The sequence below is a fragment of the Narcine bancroftii genome, chromosome 5 (genome assembly GCF_036971445.1).
Source record: "Narcine bancroftii isolate sNarBan1 chromosome 5, sNarBan1.hap1, whole genome shotgun sequence".
Lineage (NCBI taxonomy): Eukaryota > Metazoa > Chordata > Chondrichthyes > Torpediniformes > Narcinidae > Narcine > Narcine bancroftii.
The window spans coordinates 129,146,004-129,162,060 of NC_091473.1; positions in this window are offsets into that span (position 1 = coordinate 129,146,004).

A 16,057-nucleotide genomic window follows, 5' to 3' on the forward strand; every position below is an offset into this window, starting at 1 on the left:
TGGTAGACAGGGTTGGAATCCACATATCAGAAGAACTCTCCAGAGGTCAGCACATTGAGGCAATCATGAAGAAGGCAGACCACTATCTTTACTTATCAAAATATCTGAGAATCTTCAGCATGTCATCAAATACTCCAGCAAATTTCTACAGGTGTACCAACTGACTGGTTGCATCATGTTCTGGTTTGGAAATTTGAATACACAGAAGGCTGCAGGAAGTGGGAAACTTCACCAAGTCTCATAGCCACTGGCCTCCTGTCCATTGAAGACATCTATGTGAAGTGCTGGCTCAAGACATAGTTAACATCATAAAGAAACCACATCGCCCTAGTCATTCTCTCATCTTTGGGCAGAAGATAGAGGAGCCTGAAGAATCTAGGTTCAAAAATCATTTTCTTTTACCAATGCTATCAGAGTCTTGAATCACCCTGAATTGCCCTAACCATAAATCTCTCCAGGACCACTAAAAGATCCATTTGCACTATTGAAACATTTTTTTTTTGCATATTCTGAATATTTATTTATCTATCCTTTTATATTTATTTTTTCATTTATGTCTCGTGGCACATTATGTTAATTTAATTTATTGATATTGTGTGGCTTCAGCAGGTAAGAATTTCAGTGTGTCTGTGCATTGCACAATAAATTTATATCATATCATATCATGTTATGTCATATTATATCATACCATAGCAAATCATATCAGAGGATATTGGGGGAGCAGATATGATTGCAATGTTTAAACGATATTAAGATGTACTGTGAAAGAGGTGGAGAGATTCAAGCCTAATGCACCAAATAGGATTAACAAAGATAGATATCACAGTCAACAATGATAACGCGGTCTCGTAGGGCCTGTTTCTGTGCTGTAGGTTTCTAGTATTCTGTATTTCTGTGATTACAGTGTGGACCTATATTTTAACTTTGCGTTCCATGGAAGGTTCTGCTTGAATTCCTACCTCTTTTTTGTTTTAACTGGGTGCTGTGTGTTTTTAACATTTTCTACATTTAACTTTGGTTTTGTATAACTAGCAATTTTTTTTAACCATACTTACAATTTGGTTTGTTCCATCTAACTTAGAGTGTCAACAATTGTTTCATTAACACAATTTTTATTTAATAATTTTAATATGGCAAAATGTCCCAAAGCAGAAGTGTTATCAAGCAAACTTTGACACCAGGTCACAAAAGGAAGAAGTGAAACAAGTGATCAAACACTAAAAAAGTGAGTTTTAAGGGCCATCTTAAGAGGAGTAGAACAAAGATGCTGAGAGGTTGTTAAGGAAGTTGGGAATTTTGGTTACGTTTTGACCACATTTTTTTAAAAGATTATTTAAAATATGAAGTACTCAGCAGAGGAGAATTGGAGGGGTATAGACGTTTCAAAAGCTTGTTGGTCATTATAAGGGTAAAAATAAGTTAATCTCTTCTGTTGTCAGATCACCAGCATCACCAGTTTAACCCAATATGTGCTGACAACTCTGGCTACATCCTTATGAATCAACTGTACATCCTGTGCCAGCTTATTTTTACCTCAGCTGGTAAAATAGATGAAGAGCTGCAAGGGTGGTCCACAGCCAGTGAGATACAGGAAGGGAGTTATTGTGGTAGTCCATGGGCAGGGGTCATTGTGGTATTCAGGCAGTGGATCATCACTGGGTGGGGGTCATCACAATGGTCAATCGTCAGTGCATAATCGCAGTGGTCTATGGGCAGGGGTTCACAATGGCTATCCGTAACCTGGTTGGCACTTATATAGAGCCCAGCCCATGAATGGCCACAGTAATGTAGCTGGTAGAATGTGGAGACCCTCTTTGAGGCAGGAGGTCTCTGCAATCATAAATGGACCACAAGGCTCATATAGTTCTGCACTCTCACCTCCTCACTTCCTATCATCCAGGGTCCCAAACACACTTCCCAGGTGAAACAGTTGCTTTGTTGTACTTCATTACAGTAGTATGCAACTTACTGCTTCCAGTGCAAGGTACCTTTACACCAAGTAACCCAATGACAGCACAAGAGAAAGCTTTCTGGAATACTTCCATTTATTCTGAAATCCGATTCCCATTAAAAACCACAGTCTTTATCTGACCTCTATCATAGCTCCCCTGCCCCATTGTAAGAAACCTCAATGAAAACTTCAGAAGTAGTATTCCTTTTCTGAGATCTAATACTTTGCAATGTTTCAAATTCCATGGCTTTGAATTTTATTTCAAGATTCAAGATTTAATTTATTGTCATAGTAATAAAACAGTCATATGACATGAAATTTCTTTTTGCCTGCTGCAAGGGAGACAGATTCACCACTAGCAGGAATTGCCTAAGTGGCTCTTACAGTCAGACTGACAGTCAGAGAGAGAAGCATTTCCTCTTTAGACAACATTTATTGGCAATGGTCACAGATTTTTTTTGTGTTACATTAGCATTCCTTTTCCCCCTCCTCTTCTATCAGATATTCTCTCCTGCTTTCCACCCACTCAAATCTTCCTTTTCCTACTAACTGAAAATAGATCACTGACAAAACTCAATGAATTATCATAGGAAGAGAATCATCGAGTCATACAGCACAGAAATTTGTCCTTCAACCTAAAAAGTGTATGCACCCATTAACATTAATACCACACTCATTCCATTTTATTCTCCCCATATTCCCATTCCATACTCCACACTCACTTACACACTGGAGACAATTTATGGTGACCTTCAAACTTGGATGTCTGGAGTACTTGGAGAAAACCCATGTCATCACTGGAAAAAGATGTCATTTCAACACAAATAAGCCTTGCCCAGAAAAAAAATAAAACATTTGTCTTTTGGTTGGAGAACATTTTGAGGCTTCTTAAATTCTGCTCTGCAATGTTAAGAAGAATCATTATCAGTGTATTCCAAAAATAATCTCATTGTGAATCCTCAGTGCAAATTGCCATATGTGGAGATGAAAATTTTGTATAATTTAACTGAATGAAACAGGATTGGTATAAATGAATGGCTCGTTAGACCATTTCAGAAAATACACTTCAATGCTATTACAGTGCCAGTGACCTGGGTTCATATCCAGTGCTGACTGTAAGAAGTTTTTTGTTCTCCCATGTCTGTGTAGGTTTTCTTCAGGGGCTCCAGTTTCCTCCCAGCCTTCAAAAACATACAGGGGTTATAGATCTATTGGGTGCCTGTAACTGTGTTACATGTCTACATTTAAAATATCTAAATTTTGAATTTTAAATATTTAGCTCTCAAAAACAGTGGGCAGATCTGGAGTCAAATATGACCAGGAGTGAGTAAGGATAGCCAACTTGCTGGACACACACAGGAGGCTACAGATGCTGAGATCTGAAGCCAAACAGTCTGAGCTGGAAGAACTCAAAGGGTCATGCAGCATCAGTGGGAGAAAAAGAACAGTTGGTGTTTTGAGCCAAAGCCCTTTAATGAGACCATTCAGTTTTCTCCCCCACCGATACTGCTTAACCCACTGAGTTTCTCCAGCTGAGTGGGGTTGGCCAATTTCCTTCTTTGAAGTACATTTAGTGAAAAAGATGGATTCTTAAAATGAAAGTCCAATAGGTTTTGTGTCATCATGAATGAGGCCAGCTGCTGTGGTGACAAATTTGTACAAATGCACTGGAATTCTTGCTTACTGCAGCTATACTAATATTTTTTTCTTTTCTTTGGCTTGGCTTCGCCGACGAAGATTTATGGAGGGGTAAGGTTCACGTCGGCTGCAGGCTCGTTTGTGGCTGACAAGTCCGATGCAGGACAGGCAGACACGGTTGCAGCGGTTGCAAGGGAAAATTGGTGGGTTGGGGTTGGGTGTTGGGTTTTTCCTCCTTTGTCTTTTGTCAGTGAGGTGGGCTCTGCGGTCTTCTTCAAAGGAGGTTGCTGCCTGCCAAAATGTGAGGCGCCAAGATGCACGGTTTGAGGCGATATCAGCCCACTGGCGGTGGTCAATGTGGTAGGCACCAAGAGATTTCTTTAGGCAGTCCTTGTACCTCTTCTTTGGTGCACCTCTGTCACGGTGGCCAGTGGAGAGCTCGCTATATAACATGATCTTGGGAAGGCGATGGTCCTCCATTCTGGAGACGTGACCTACCCAGCGCAGTTGGATCTTCAGCAGTGTGGATTCGATGCTGTCGGACTCTGCCAGCTTGAGTACTTCGATGTTAGGGATGAAGTCATTCCAATGAATGTTGAGGATGGAGCTGAGACCACGCTGGTGGAAGCGTTCTAGGAGCCGTAGGTGATGCCGGTAGAGGACCCATGATTTGGAGCCGAACAGGAGTGTGGGTATGACAACGGCTCTGTATAAGCTAATCTTTGTGAGGTTTTTCAGTTGGTTGTTTTTCCAGACTCTTTTGTGTAGTCTTCCAAAGGCGCTATTTGCCTTGGCGAGTCTGTTGTCTATTTCGTCGTCAATCCTTGCATCTGATGAAATGGTGCAGCTGAGATAGGTAAACTGGTTGACCGTTTTGAGTTTTGTGTGCCCGATGGAGATGTGGGGGGGCTGGTAGTCATGGTGGGGAGCTGGCTGATGCAGGACCTCATTTTTCTTCAGGCTGACTTCCAGGCCAAACATTTTGGCAGTTTCCACAAAACAGGACATCAAGCGCTGAAGAGCTGGCTCTGAATGGGCAACGAAAACCTGCAAGGTCGGGTCAGATACAGCAATGAGCTCTCTGAACCCTTCTCCATTAACAATGGCGTGAAGCAAGGCTGCGTTCTCGCACCAACCCTCTTTTCAATCTTCTTCAGCATGATGCTGAAACAAGCCATGAAAGACCTCAACAATGAAGACGCTGTTTACATCCGGTACCGCACGGATGGCAGTCTCTTCAATCTGAGGCGCCTTCAAGCTCACACCAAGACACAAGAACAACTTGTCCGTGAACTACTCTTTGCAGAAGATGCCGCTTTAGAATACTAATATGTAAAATACACAAAAACCCATCAGCATAAATTAAAAAAATAACAGGGCAGATCAGTGGTTCTCAACCTTTTTCTCCCATCTTAAGTAATCCCTTACTAACCACAGAGCACCAAAGACATCCCTTGCTTAGATATTTAAAGTTGCAGTTAGTGTAAAAAAATGTATTGACACAATAGTGCAACAACAGATCTTTGTTCTTGCAGTAGTGTTATGGTTGAGGTGGTACTGGAATGAAGGTTCAAGAGCTTCATAACTGATGAACAAATTATCATATGAATTCAAATTCCACAGCTGCCAAGGTGGTTGAGATTTGATTTCTGGTTTCCAGATTGATAGTTGAGGTTTCTGGATTACAAGCGCAAGAATTTCTCACCTGCGCCTGGTTTACTTGCAAAGACATCCAGGAGTATAATTTTTTCAGAATAATTTAAAGTATTATGTTGATTAGGCCCATAGAGAAATCATACATATATCATTGTTAAAGAATTTTTTAAAAGCAGTGAATTCCCATGAGGGCTGGTGTATCAGTTTGCAATAGCCTTGTTCCCGAATCTGCCATAATCTCAAAGTTTCACATTCAAGTTTATTTTCATATTTACCAAAGATAAAGGATTGAAACAGGAAAGTTTGCAGATGCCTCTAGCACTTTTGTGTATTGCAATGATAAATAATACTTTTCTTTCCAAACAATGTACAGGTATAAGTTCCTTAGATTTAATGATAAGAAAATCTGACAGACATACAGACACAAGCATTAATAAGCACCAACTATGGTTAACTAACAGAAATTAGTAAAAATACCGAGAGAATAATAATATTAACAATGAGTAACTCAATCAGAGTAGATTGAAAACATTTCAAACATTACTGGGTATTTTCCACACTACAGGTGCAAGTCTTCAAAATCACCAAACCAAAAAAAAATGTAATTCCATCCTGATTTCTTCTGTCATAAAACGAGATTTACAAGCAAGTGCAAATGTGCCAACCCTCTCTATAATTCCAATTAACTTGTACTTGACTTCAGGATTTGCAATATCACAAATGATGACACTTTCTCACCTCGTTTTTTAAATCAAATTAAACACAACTAGCGTTATAGCTGAATAACACACAATTCCTTGAACATATAACATTCCTTCTGTAACATGGTGCATAATTGGTTGGATCGTGACCACTGTCACAGAAATTCAGTCATTCTTTTAAGCAAATGAAAGCAGTGAAAGGTTGAAATTAATTCTGAGGACCAGCTAAAGTGAGAGACGGGTAAAACGTGGAAAATCAGCGTACACTGATATTCAATTTTGATGTGAAATGTCTGCTATATTTTTCTCAACCATGCACTATCTATAATTTGCAATGAATAGACTTATGACAAAATGTTCGCTGATCTTTAATGAATTTGGGCAATCAAGCTGATTAAGCTTGACAGATTGTAACTGAGATCCAATATGAACACAAGACAAAGAAGAATAGATGGACTTTGGCACTGCTAACACGGTGTCACGGTAGTTTGAAGATATGTCGGCACAATGATCACTCTGACAGTAACTGATTTTTCAGGCTTCAATATGCCATGACCTGCCCTAGCTCAACAAACTCCCAGCAGCATCTATGTCAACAGCATGTATTCAGCCAAGAAAACATACATTCCTGATATTTCTTACATTAACATCTGGTTTAACAACTTGAGTCTACATCCAATCAGTATTGCTCGCTAAAACCCCGTTCTCAATGGACCTAATGAAAATCAGAAGATAATGCTTACCTTCAAATAGCACAACTAATATTGTATTTGTCCCTGATCAGTACAATAATAATATTATCAATGAGTAACTCAATCAGAGTAGATTGAAAACTATATACTATTATTATAGTACAATATCATCAGGCCCAAAGGTCAATGGATCACAATTAATGCAAAACACATCTGCAAATTCCAAAGTAAGGTCATTTCATATCAACCCTTGCATTATTAAGTTTACTTCTAGATCATTAATGTTGCATTGAGCTTTGGAAACCTGCAACATGTAAGATTCTTTATTTCTTTCTTTTATTTTTCTTTGTAAAATATGTTTATTGATTTTAATCAAAAGCTGATACAAAAAATAAAATTAAATAAAATGATATGGATGGTTACACAAATGTAATAAAACATTCAATATATTAAAAACATACATAAATTGTAAATCGTATTCATTATTTATTTTCCAAAAGTTATATATATTTAAAAAAAACTAATAACAAAAAAAAAGAAGAAAAAAAGGAGTAAAACTCAAAACCCATGCCTAACACCATTGCCAGATGCTATACATAATTAATATTAAAAGAAAAACAACATGGAAAAGTTATGAATCAGACAATTTCATTATATTGCAGTGAAATTATAAAGTAAGATAGTGAGTCATAAATGATCCCCATAAGATTTGAAGGAAGCGTGAGCATGAGAATTTTTTCTTTGAATCAAAATATAGACGATACTTTCCTTATTGTAATATATCTTAATTTCAAAGTATCATCTCCCAAAGCATGAAATACTCCGAATTTCGATCTCTCATCCAAAAAATCGCTCTGTGGCTGTTACTTATGTAATTTTAATTCGCTGATAAAATAAAAGATAAATATTTGCATAGCTTTGCATTAAGACTTTTATCACGATGAATGACAAAGCATTTACTGTATCAGATTTATTAACTGAATAACAAATCTTTTCCACAAGCAAGACATGATGTCACACAACATTTGATCATGAGTAAACCTGATCTATTTAAGTAAACTTGCATGGCTATAGGCAAAAGAGATAGCATGACTCTGAACCAAAGACAAAGAAGAATTATTCCCTTCCATTGTACCAAAGAGGTTTGAAAATGTTAAATTTAAATGCAGACTCAGGATGGTAACAGGCCCTTTCAGCCCCACAAGCCCATACTGGCCAATTACACTCAACTGACCACAAAACCTGGTACATTTTGAACAGTTGCCCCCATGGAAAAACCATGCACACACAGGGAAAATGTACAAAATCCTTAAAGACAGCACTGGATTTGAAACTTGGTTGTTGGTGCTCTAACAGCGTTGCACTAACCACTCTGCCATGCAGGCAGCCCAGTAAACATAAGAAGACAAGATTAACAAAGTTTTGCTAGAACTGTATAGGGGGGGGGTGTGGGGGAACGACCACAGTTTTGGTCACACTGATACTAGGGGTTTCTAATCCAGCTAAAATCTCCACCAAGACAATAACATGGCCTTTATTTCAACCTAATCTCCTTGTAACCAACTAGAAGATTAAGTCTTGCTACAGAGATTTGACCAAAAATCAGTACAGCATCTTACATTCAGTGGTCCTGACCTTCATTTGTGATGTTAAAATGTCTCAGATTTCAGATTTATTGTCGGAGTCATAGATGACATCACATATAACCCTGAGATTCATTTATCCTGAAGGGATAGCAGAATTACTACTAAATGGTAGTGAAAAAAAACTACACAGTGTAAAACATGTAAGCAAACAAAAAACTGTAAATAAGCTTACTGTGCAATACAGAGAGAACAAAAAGAAAATCAATTAAGTGCACAAGTAAGAATCCTTAACTGAGTCTCCAATTGAGTTGTCATTGAGGAATCTGATGGTGGAGGGGTAGCAGCTGTTCCTGAAAGTGATCTAGAAGTGAGTCTTGTAACACCTATACCTCTTTCCCGATAGCAACAGCGAGAACAGAGCATGTTCTGGGTGGTGAGGGTCTTTGATGATTGCTGCTGCCCTCCAATAGCAGAGCTCCCTGTAGATATGCTCAATAGTGGAAGAGTTTTGCCTTCAATGTCCTGGACAGTGTCCACTATCTTTACAGTCAAGAGTATTGGTGTTTCCATACCAGAACATGATGCAGCCGATTAGTACACTTTCTATCACACATCTGCAGAAATTTGCCAGAGATTCTGATGTCATTACCAAACCACCTCAAACTCCTGAAGTAGAGGTGCTGACATACTTTCTTCACAATGCCATTAGTGTGTCAAGTCCAGAAAAGATCCCTCAAGATAGTAATTCCCAAGATCTTAAATTTGCTCACCCTGTCCACCTCTGATCCCCCAATAATCACGGGATTGTATACCTCTGGCTTTCTATGGTATTAGGTAGAGATAAAAAAGATTTTGTGATACAGGCAAGAAAGATTTCCTACCTGTGTGTGACTAAAATATATACTACCTGCAAAATTAATAAATTAAGTGTAATGTTGAGCAAACATTGGAACTCAGCACGTCAGGTAGAAATGGTCAGTCAATGTTTCAAGATGGAGTAGCTGGTTATATTTTTTTATTCTTTGGTATTGCTTGAAATATTCAGTTTAGCCAAAACATTAGGGAAAATCTCAGTCACCTTCTAACATTGATGAAGGCATTTTGTGAAATTTTAAATTGGTTGCCTTGACAATAATTTTGATCCAAAATTTCTTTATTGGTTATAAAAAAATTTGAATTTCTCTGGGTTCCAAAGGATACTATGTGATACTGAGAATTTATTTTCTTCAACATGGAGTAGACGTTCTCCCCTTTTCATCCCACTAAAACAGGTGCAGGAGGGTGCAGGAGGGTGCAGTAGATAAAACTAAAATGCCCTTTCAAAAATTTCTAATCACTGAGGGCTTTGAGTCTGGCTCTATCAATGATCATCATATGGAGCCATATTCTGGAGGTGATAGTGAAGCCTGGCACAGTGTGACAGCAATCTAGAAGCCTTCATCACAGCTGCATATGAGAACTGCTCTACCCAAGACCACAAGAAAGCACGGCCATCACGTAAACTAACCTCTTCTCTATTGGCCACGCCTGTACCTCACACTATCATTGGAAAACTGGTCATATATTAAGGGACACATCACAGTCTCTTTGCCATACCTCCATTGACCAGGGCATACACCAGCTTGAGAACACCAACCTCCAGATTCAAGGGCAGTGTTGTTTTTTCCTATTGTTATCAGATTCTTGAATGATCCCTTTACTTTTCTATTAATCCAGGACTTTGTCATACAAGCACTATACTTCCACTCTTTGACTTACTGTAACTCTACACCCCAAATTTTTGTTTTATTATTGCACTACCTGCTATATGGGTTGATTTCCCTGGATAGCACCAAAATATACTTTTCTTTGCATTTTGGTGCTCAGGGCAATAAACAATTCAGTTCAATTCAAATCAATGGCGATACGAGCTAAGAACTCATGGTAACAGCTGAAATTGAAATTCAAATGCTCAATATGTAATTAAGAATCCAATAACAGTAGCCATGAAACTACTGGATTAACATAAAATCTCACACTAGGTCAATAGCACTTACCTAATCTGGGTGGCATTGAGCTGACCCTTAACTGCCTGCTTAATACAGATAGCATTGGAGGAAATTTTGCTCCAATAACTGGCATCACAGGGAAGGAATGGCAAGGTAAAGGAACCCTGGTTAACAAGAGATATAGAGGCAGAGATCAGAAAGAAAAAGGAAGAATATATCAGGCAGAAGAGATTCAAAGGAATCCATTGAGGAGCATACTGAAGAATGAATGTGAAGAATTTGGAAATGGCTTTACTCAGGCATTAAGGTTTGATATTAAGTACAAAAGAATCATGAGGGGAAAATGGGTCAGGAAGCATCAGGAAGGATACCTTTGTGTAGAGCCAGAGGAGGCAGGGAAGATCTTCAATTAATATTTTCTGAATGTGTTTACTGTGGAGTAGATAAGTAGGAGTGGGAGGTAAGAGAGATAACTAAATATAGCCTATGGTATGTCTGCGAAAGAGATGATAAGGTGTTAACAGTGTTGGATCATGTCAAGGTGGATAAATTTCTGGGTCCAGACCAAGTGGACTTGTAGGGTTGTTTTTCAGGTTAGAGCCTTGTGACAAATGATGTACCACAGTGATCGATGGTGATTGTAGATTGTTGTCTAAAATTAATGATTTGGATGACAAAAAGGTTAACATTGGTCACTGCTCCAATCAGGAAAGAGGTCCAGAGGCTTGAAGACACACACCCAATGGTACAAAAACAGCATCTTCCCCTCTGCTATCAGATTTCTGAACAGACTATAAACCTGCATCTCTTTATTCTCTTTTTGGCAGTAATTATTTATTTTTAAATATTGTATTTCAGGAACTGTAATTTAGAGCAATTGTACACCTGTAATGCACAATACTTCTGCCACAAAACAACAGATTTTGTGACACGTGCTCTTTGAAATTTATTAATTTTGTTAAAAAAATTATTTTAAATTTAGACATACAGCATGGTAACAAGCCATTTTGGCCCACAAGTCTGTGCCGCACAATTTACAGCCAATTAACCTACAACCCCCCAGTACATTTCAAATGGTGGAAGGAAACTGGAGCCCTTGGGGAAAACCCATGCAGAAATGGGGAGAACATGCAAATTCCTTACAGACTGCGCAGGATTCAAACCCCGGTCTTGATTGCTGGTGTATAAATGAATTGTTTTTACCACTACATTAACCGTGATGCCCCCGACAAATAAAACCTGATTCTGATTCTGACATTGTTAGTAAGTTTGTGGATAACACCAAAATCAACGGTATAATGAATAGTGAAGAAGGTTATCTTAAGTCCTTTTTTACACTGACAAGTTGCATTATTGCCATATACACGGCACATCTTTGGAATCCGGCCTGCTTGTTCACACAGAACAGAAAAAAGCCAGCTCCATGAGTCCTTTTACACAGAAAGCTGGCTCCCCAAAGCAAATGAGGTGGGATATGTAGCACAGCAGAATCAGCGCCTAGCATGACGCTGTGTTGTGTTGAAAAAAGAATCAGATTTAGTGGGTTTGGACACAAGGGTTTGCAATCATACCTAGTTTTTATTAACACACAACAAAAAAGAGCTCTTTTATAAATTGTGCGTGTATCTGGTAATGTTTTCCCACTCTCTTTTATAGAGCACGTGTTTTATTCCTGTTACATTTTCCAGCACTCCTTCATACATTTTGAGAGAGTGTGTGTGTGTGTGTGTGTGTGTGTGTGTGTGTGTGTGTGTGTGTGTGTGTGTGTGTGTGTGTGTGTGTGTGTGTGTGTGTGTGTGTGTGTGTGTGTGTGTGAGTGTTATTCCAGTTAATATTTTGCAACCAGCTTCAACAAATTGTTGTGTGTTAATAAAAACTACGTGCGATTGCAAACTCTTGTGTCCAGACCCACCATCATTTGCACACTATGCACCTAGTAGTGTCCCCTGCTCAATTCGCTGGGCATCTTTGACTATGAACATTTTCTGCACCCAACATCAGGACGTCATCGTTCCTTTTCCTTTTGAACTGGCAATACGGGTCAACCGTTTTAGATAGGCCCTACATCAATGCGCTTCACCGCTGAGAGTTCCTACCTTGGCGGATAGAAGATGGGAAAGTCTAGACCCTTCAATCCACCTTTGATTCTCCATTTACATAAAACCCAGCTTTCTAGCACTGTGTAAATGGGCTAAGGATTACAGCAAGATCTAGATCAGTGGATTTTTTTTTAATTTTTTTTAATTTTTTACACTATGAACCATACTAACCAAAATACACGCAAACATTTCCCTCATGAATATAGTATCACTTTCTCCCCTTTTCCCCCCTCCCTTCCCACCCCCTTCCTCCCCCACTCAACGTTCAACATATATGATACATTAAACCCATTAAACAATGTAATCACACAATGAAAATAAACAAGAAATTTGTGTCTTCTACTTTTACATACTGGATCAGTTCATTTCATCTTCTTCTCCTTCTGTCATTTTAGGTGGTGGAGGTCCGCGGTAGGACTTCTCTGTTGTGTTCCATGTACGGTCCCCAAACTTATTAGAATACTGTGATGTTATTTCTTAAATTATATATTATTTTTTCCAATGGGATACATTTATTCATTTCCATGTACCATTGCTGTACTCTCAGGCGATCTTCTAATTTCCAGGTTGACATAATACATTTTTTTTGCTACAATTAAGGCTATCATAAGGGGGGAAATTGAGGATAGCGCTAGATAAATTAACAGAATGGTACAAACAAGGGAACTTACAGCTACCAAACTTTAAGAATTATTATAGAGCAGCACAATTAAGATACCTATCAGATTTTTATCAAACAAGAGAAAAAACAGATTGGACCAGATTAGAGCTAGATAAAATAGGGGAGAAGGTACCTGAACATATACTATATAAGTGGGATGGAAAGCTGGTGCAACATAGGAATTCACCAGTACTGCAACATCTGCTCAACATTTGGAAGAAGATACACGTAGAAAGGAATAAAACAAATTATCAACTACCAAAATTAATTTTGACGCAAAATCAACTAATCCCTTTCACAATAGATAACCTTTCCTTCACAGAATGGGAGAGAAAAGGGATCAAAAGAATAGAAAATTGTTTTTCGGGAAATAAATTATTATCTTTTGAACAAATGAAGGACAAATATGGTATAACTCACAGTACAATGTTTGCATACCACCAACTGAAAACCTACTTGAAGGACAAATTGGGAAGCAGGCTGAGGTTACCAGAAGGAAGCATTTTTGAATATGTGATTACAGATGCAATGATAATTAAAAGATTTATAACAAACATGTACATCAAACTGCAAGAGAAAGAGAATGAGGAAACAATCTGTAAACCCAAACAAAAATGGGAACAAGATCTAAACATAAAGATAAAGAATGAAACATGGGAAAAGCTATGCTCCGGAACAATGAGAAATACAATAAATATGAGGTTATGCATGATACAATATAATTGGTTACACAGGCTATACACCATGCCCCAAAAGTTAAATAAATGGGACCCAACAGTATCAGATAGATGTTTTTGTTGTAAGAAGAAAACGGGAACAACAGTACATGCAATTTGGGCATGTGAGAAAGTGGAAAAGTTTTGGAAAGATCTAAACCAGGTATTAAATAAAATCACAAAAAGCAACATACCAAAAAATCCAGAGATCTTTCTTCTAAGTAATATAAGAAGTAAAGAACTTGGACTCGATTTGGATGGAGTACAAAATAGATCAGTGGATTTCAAGCATTTTTTTTCCACTCACATATGACCTTAAGCAATCCTTCTGCCATAGGTGCTCTGTGATTAGTAAGGGATAACTTACTAGACTCACCCCTTAGATGCCATTCATTCACTTGGGTACCCAGGTGGATTCCTTTCTCCTCATCCAGAGCTACTGACTACCCTTTTCAGCATCTCTGGAGAGATCTTTGACCACTTGTCGGTGCATCTTTCCTCACACTCCCAACTCCCGGAGGAGCCTTGATGTCGATGTGGCTACAAAACCTCTGCAGCCTACTTCAACCAGTCAGACCCTTTCCTTCCAGCCACATTGCTGTACATCAGCTGCAAGCTCAGTGTCCCTCAGTTTCTTGCGCTCATAGCCCTCCTCCACTGCATCCTCCCAGGGCACTGTAAGCTCGGTGATGTAAACGAGATGGAGTGAGGCTGACCACAGCACAAGGTCTGGTCTGAGGCTGGTTTCCACGATTTCATTTGGGAAGCAGTGCCTTTGGCCTAAGCCTGCCACCATCTTCCAATTACGTGCCTCTCCTAGCCACCAGAATCTGATCTTGATGTGGTGATTCCAGCTTGACCCTCACCTTCCCGGACAAATACCATTAGCGGCCAGCAGGATGAAGGGGGAGGTAGAGCATTATCACTTGTCCGCCTATTTTCCAGCACTGCTGTGAGACACCGTACCAACTGGTTTTGACGCCAGGTGTATCGGTCTTGAATGAGGCTGGTCTTGTAGCCCACCAAGGTATGTTTCCGTGTTGCCGAAGTCACACAAAGGGAGCATGTGGGGTTCTCTCCATACCACTGGCTGAGATTCATGGCAGACAGCAAGACACCATATGCAACCCTGATATTGAAGCTCACTTTGAATGTCTCCATCTCCCACAGCTCTTTCAAGGAAATCTTCCTTTTCTCCACTCCCTCCCATCTCATCCATTGCCCTTGCTTTGCCTGAGCAAGGCCCTATGAGTACTTTGCCACCTCCACCTTCCAACATATCTCCTCCATCATACTCCTGCATCTCTGAGATGGAGCAGCCTTGTTCCAGGCTGGTGTACTGGCCCCAAGTCCAAGACGATTCTTCTCTCGCTGCAATTGGCACACGGTGTCCCTGGGCCTATGACGTCCCTATGCTCGAGTGCTGCCTTTGCTTGCTTAGTTGTTTCTGATGGAATCCATTTCCTCCCAGTATCCAGGATGATGGCAGCTTGAGCTGCAAGTGGATTATTCGCCTCTGTTAACATCATCTCCAGTCTCCTACTCCTATATGAGCACTTATACTCCTCTCTGAAAGACCGGAAATGGGTAGCTCTAGGACACCTTTGCTGTAGAGCCCAATGTTGCTGAGGAATCTTGGAATTTATAATTTATAAAAGAGCATGGGAAAATCTACTGCAGGTATTGATCTATAGCAATGGTTTTCAAACTTTTTATTTCCACTCACATATTGCTTTACGTAATCCCTATGCCATAGGTTCTCTGTGATTGGTTTGGGATTATTTAAGGTGGCATGTGAATGGGAAAAATTGGTTGACAACCACTGCTCTAGACCCAATTGTTACTGATATATTTTGCTTGAGAAAAATAGTCATGGACCCATTTCTTTTGGAGTTATGAAACTGTGCACATAACGAGTCAATTGGGTACAATTAAAACAGTGGTTTTCAAATGTTTTCTTTCCACCCACATACCACCATAAGTAATCTCATACTAACCAGAGAGTATCTATGGCAGAATTACTTAAAGTGGTATGTGAGTGGAAAGAAAAAATTTGAAAACCACTGATCGAGATCAACTGGACAAATGGGCCTAGGAAAAGTAGATAAAATTTAACTCAGACAGTTATGCATTTTGTAGGTGAAACCAGGGCTGGATTTGCTCAGTAAATGATGGGGCCCTGGAAACTGTCGTTGATCAAAGACACAAAGGCTACAAGTAATGCAGGTAGACAGGGTAGTGAAGAAGGTGTTTGGCACACTTGCTTCATTGGTCAGGGCATTAAAATGTTATGATACAGCTGTACAAATCATTGGTGAGACTTTACAGGGTAATTGTGTGCAGTCATCATTGTTTACCTATAAAAAGGA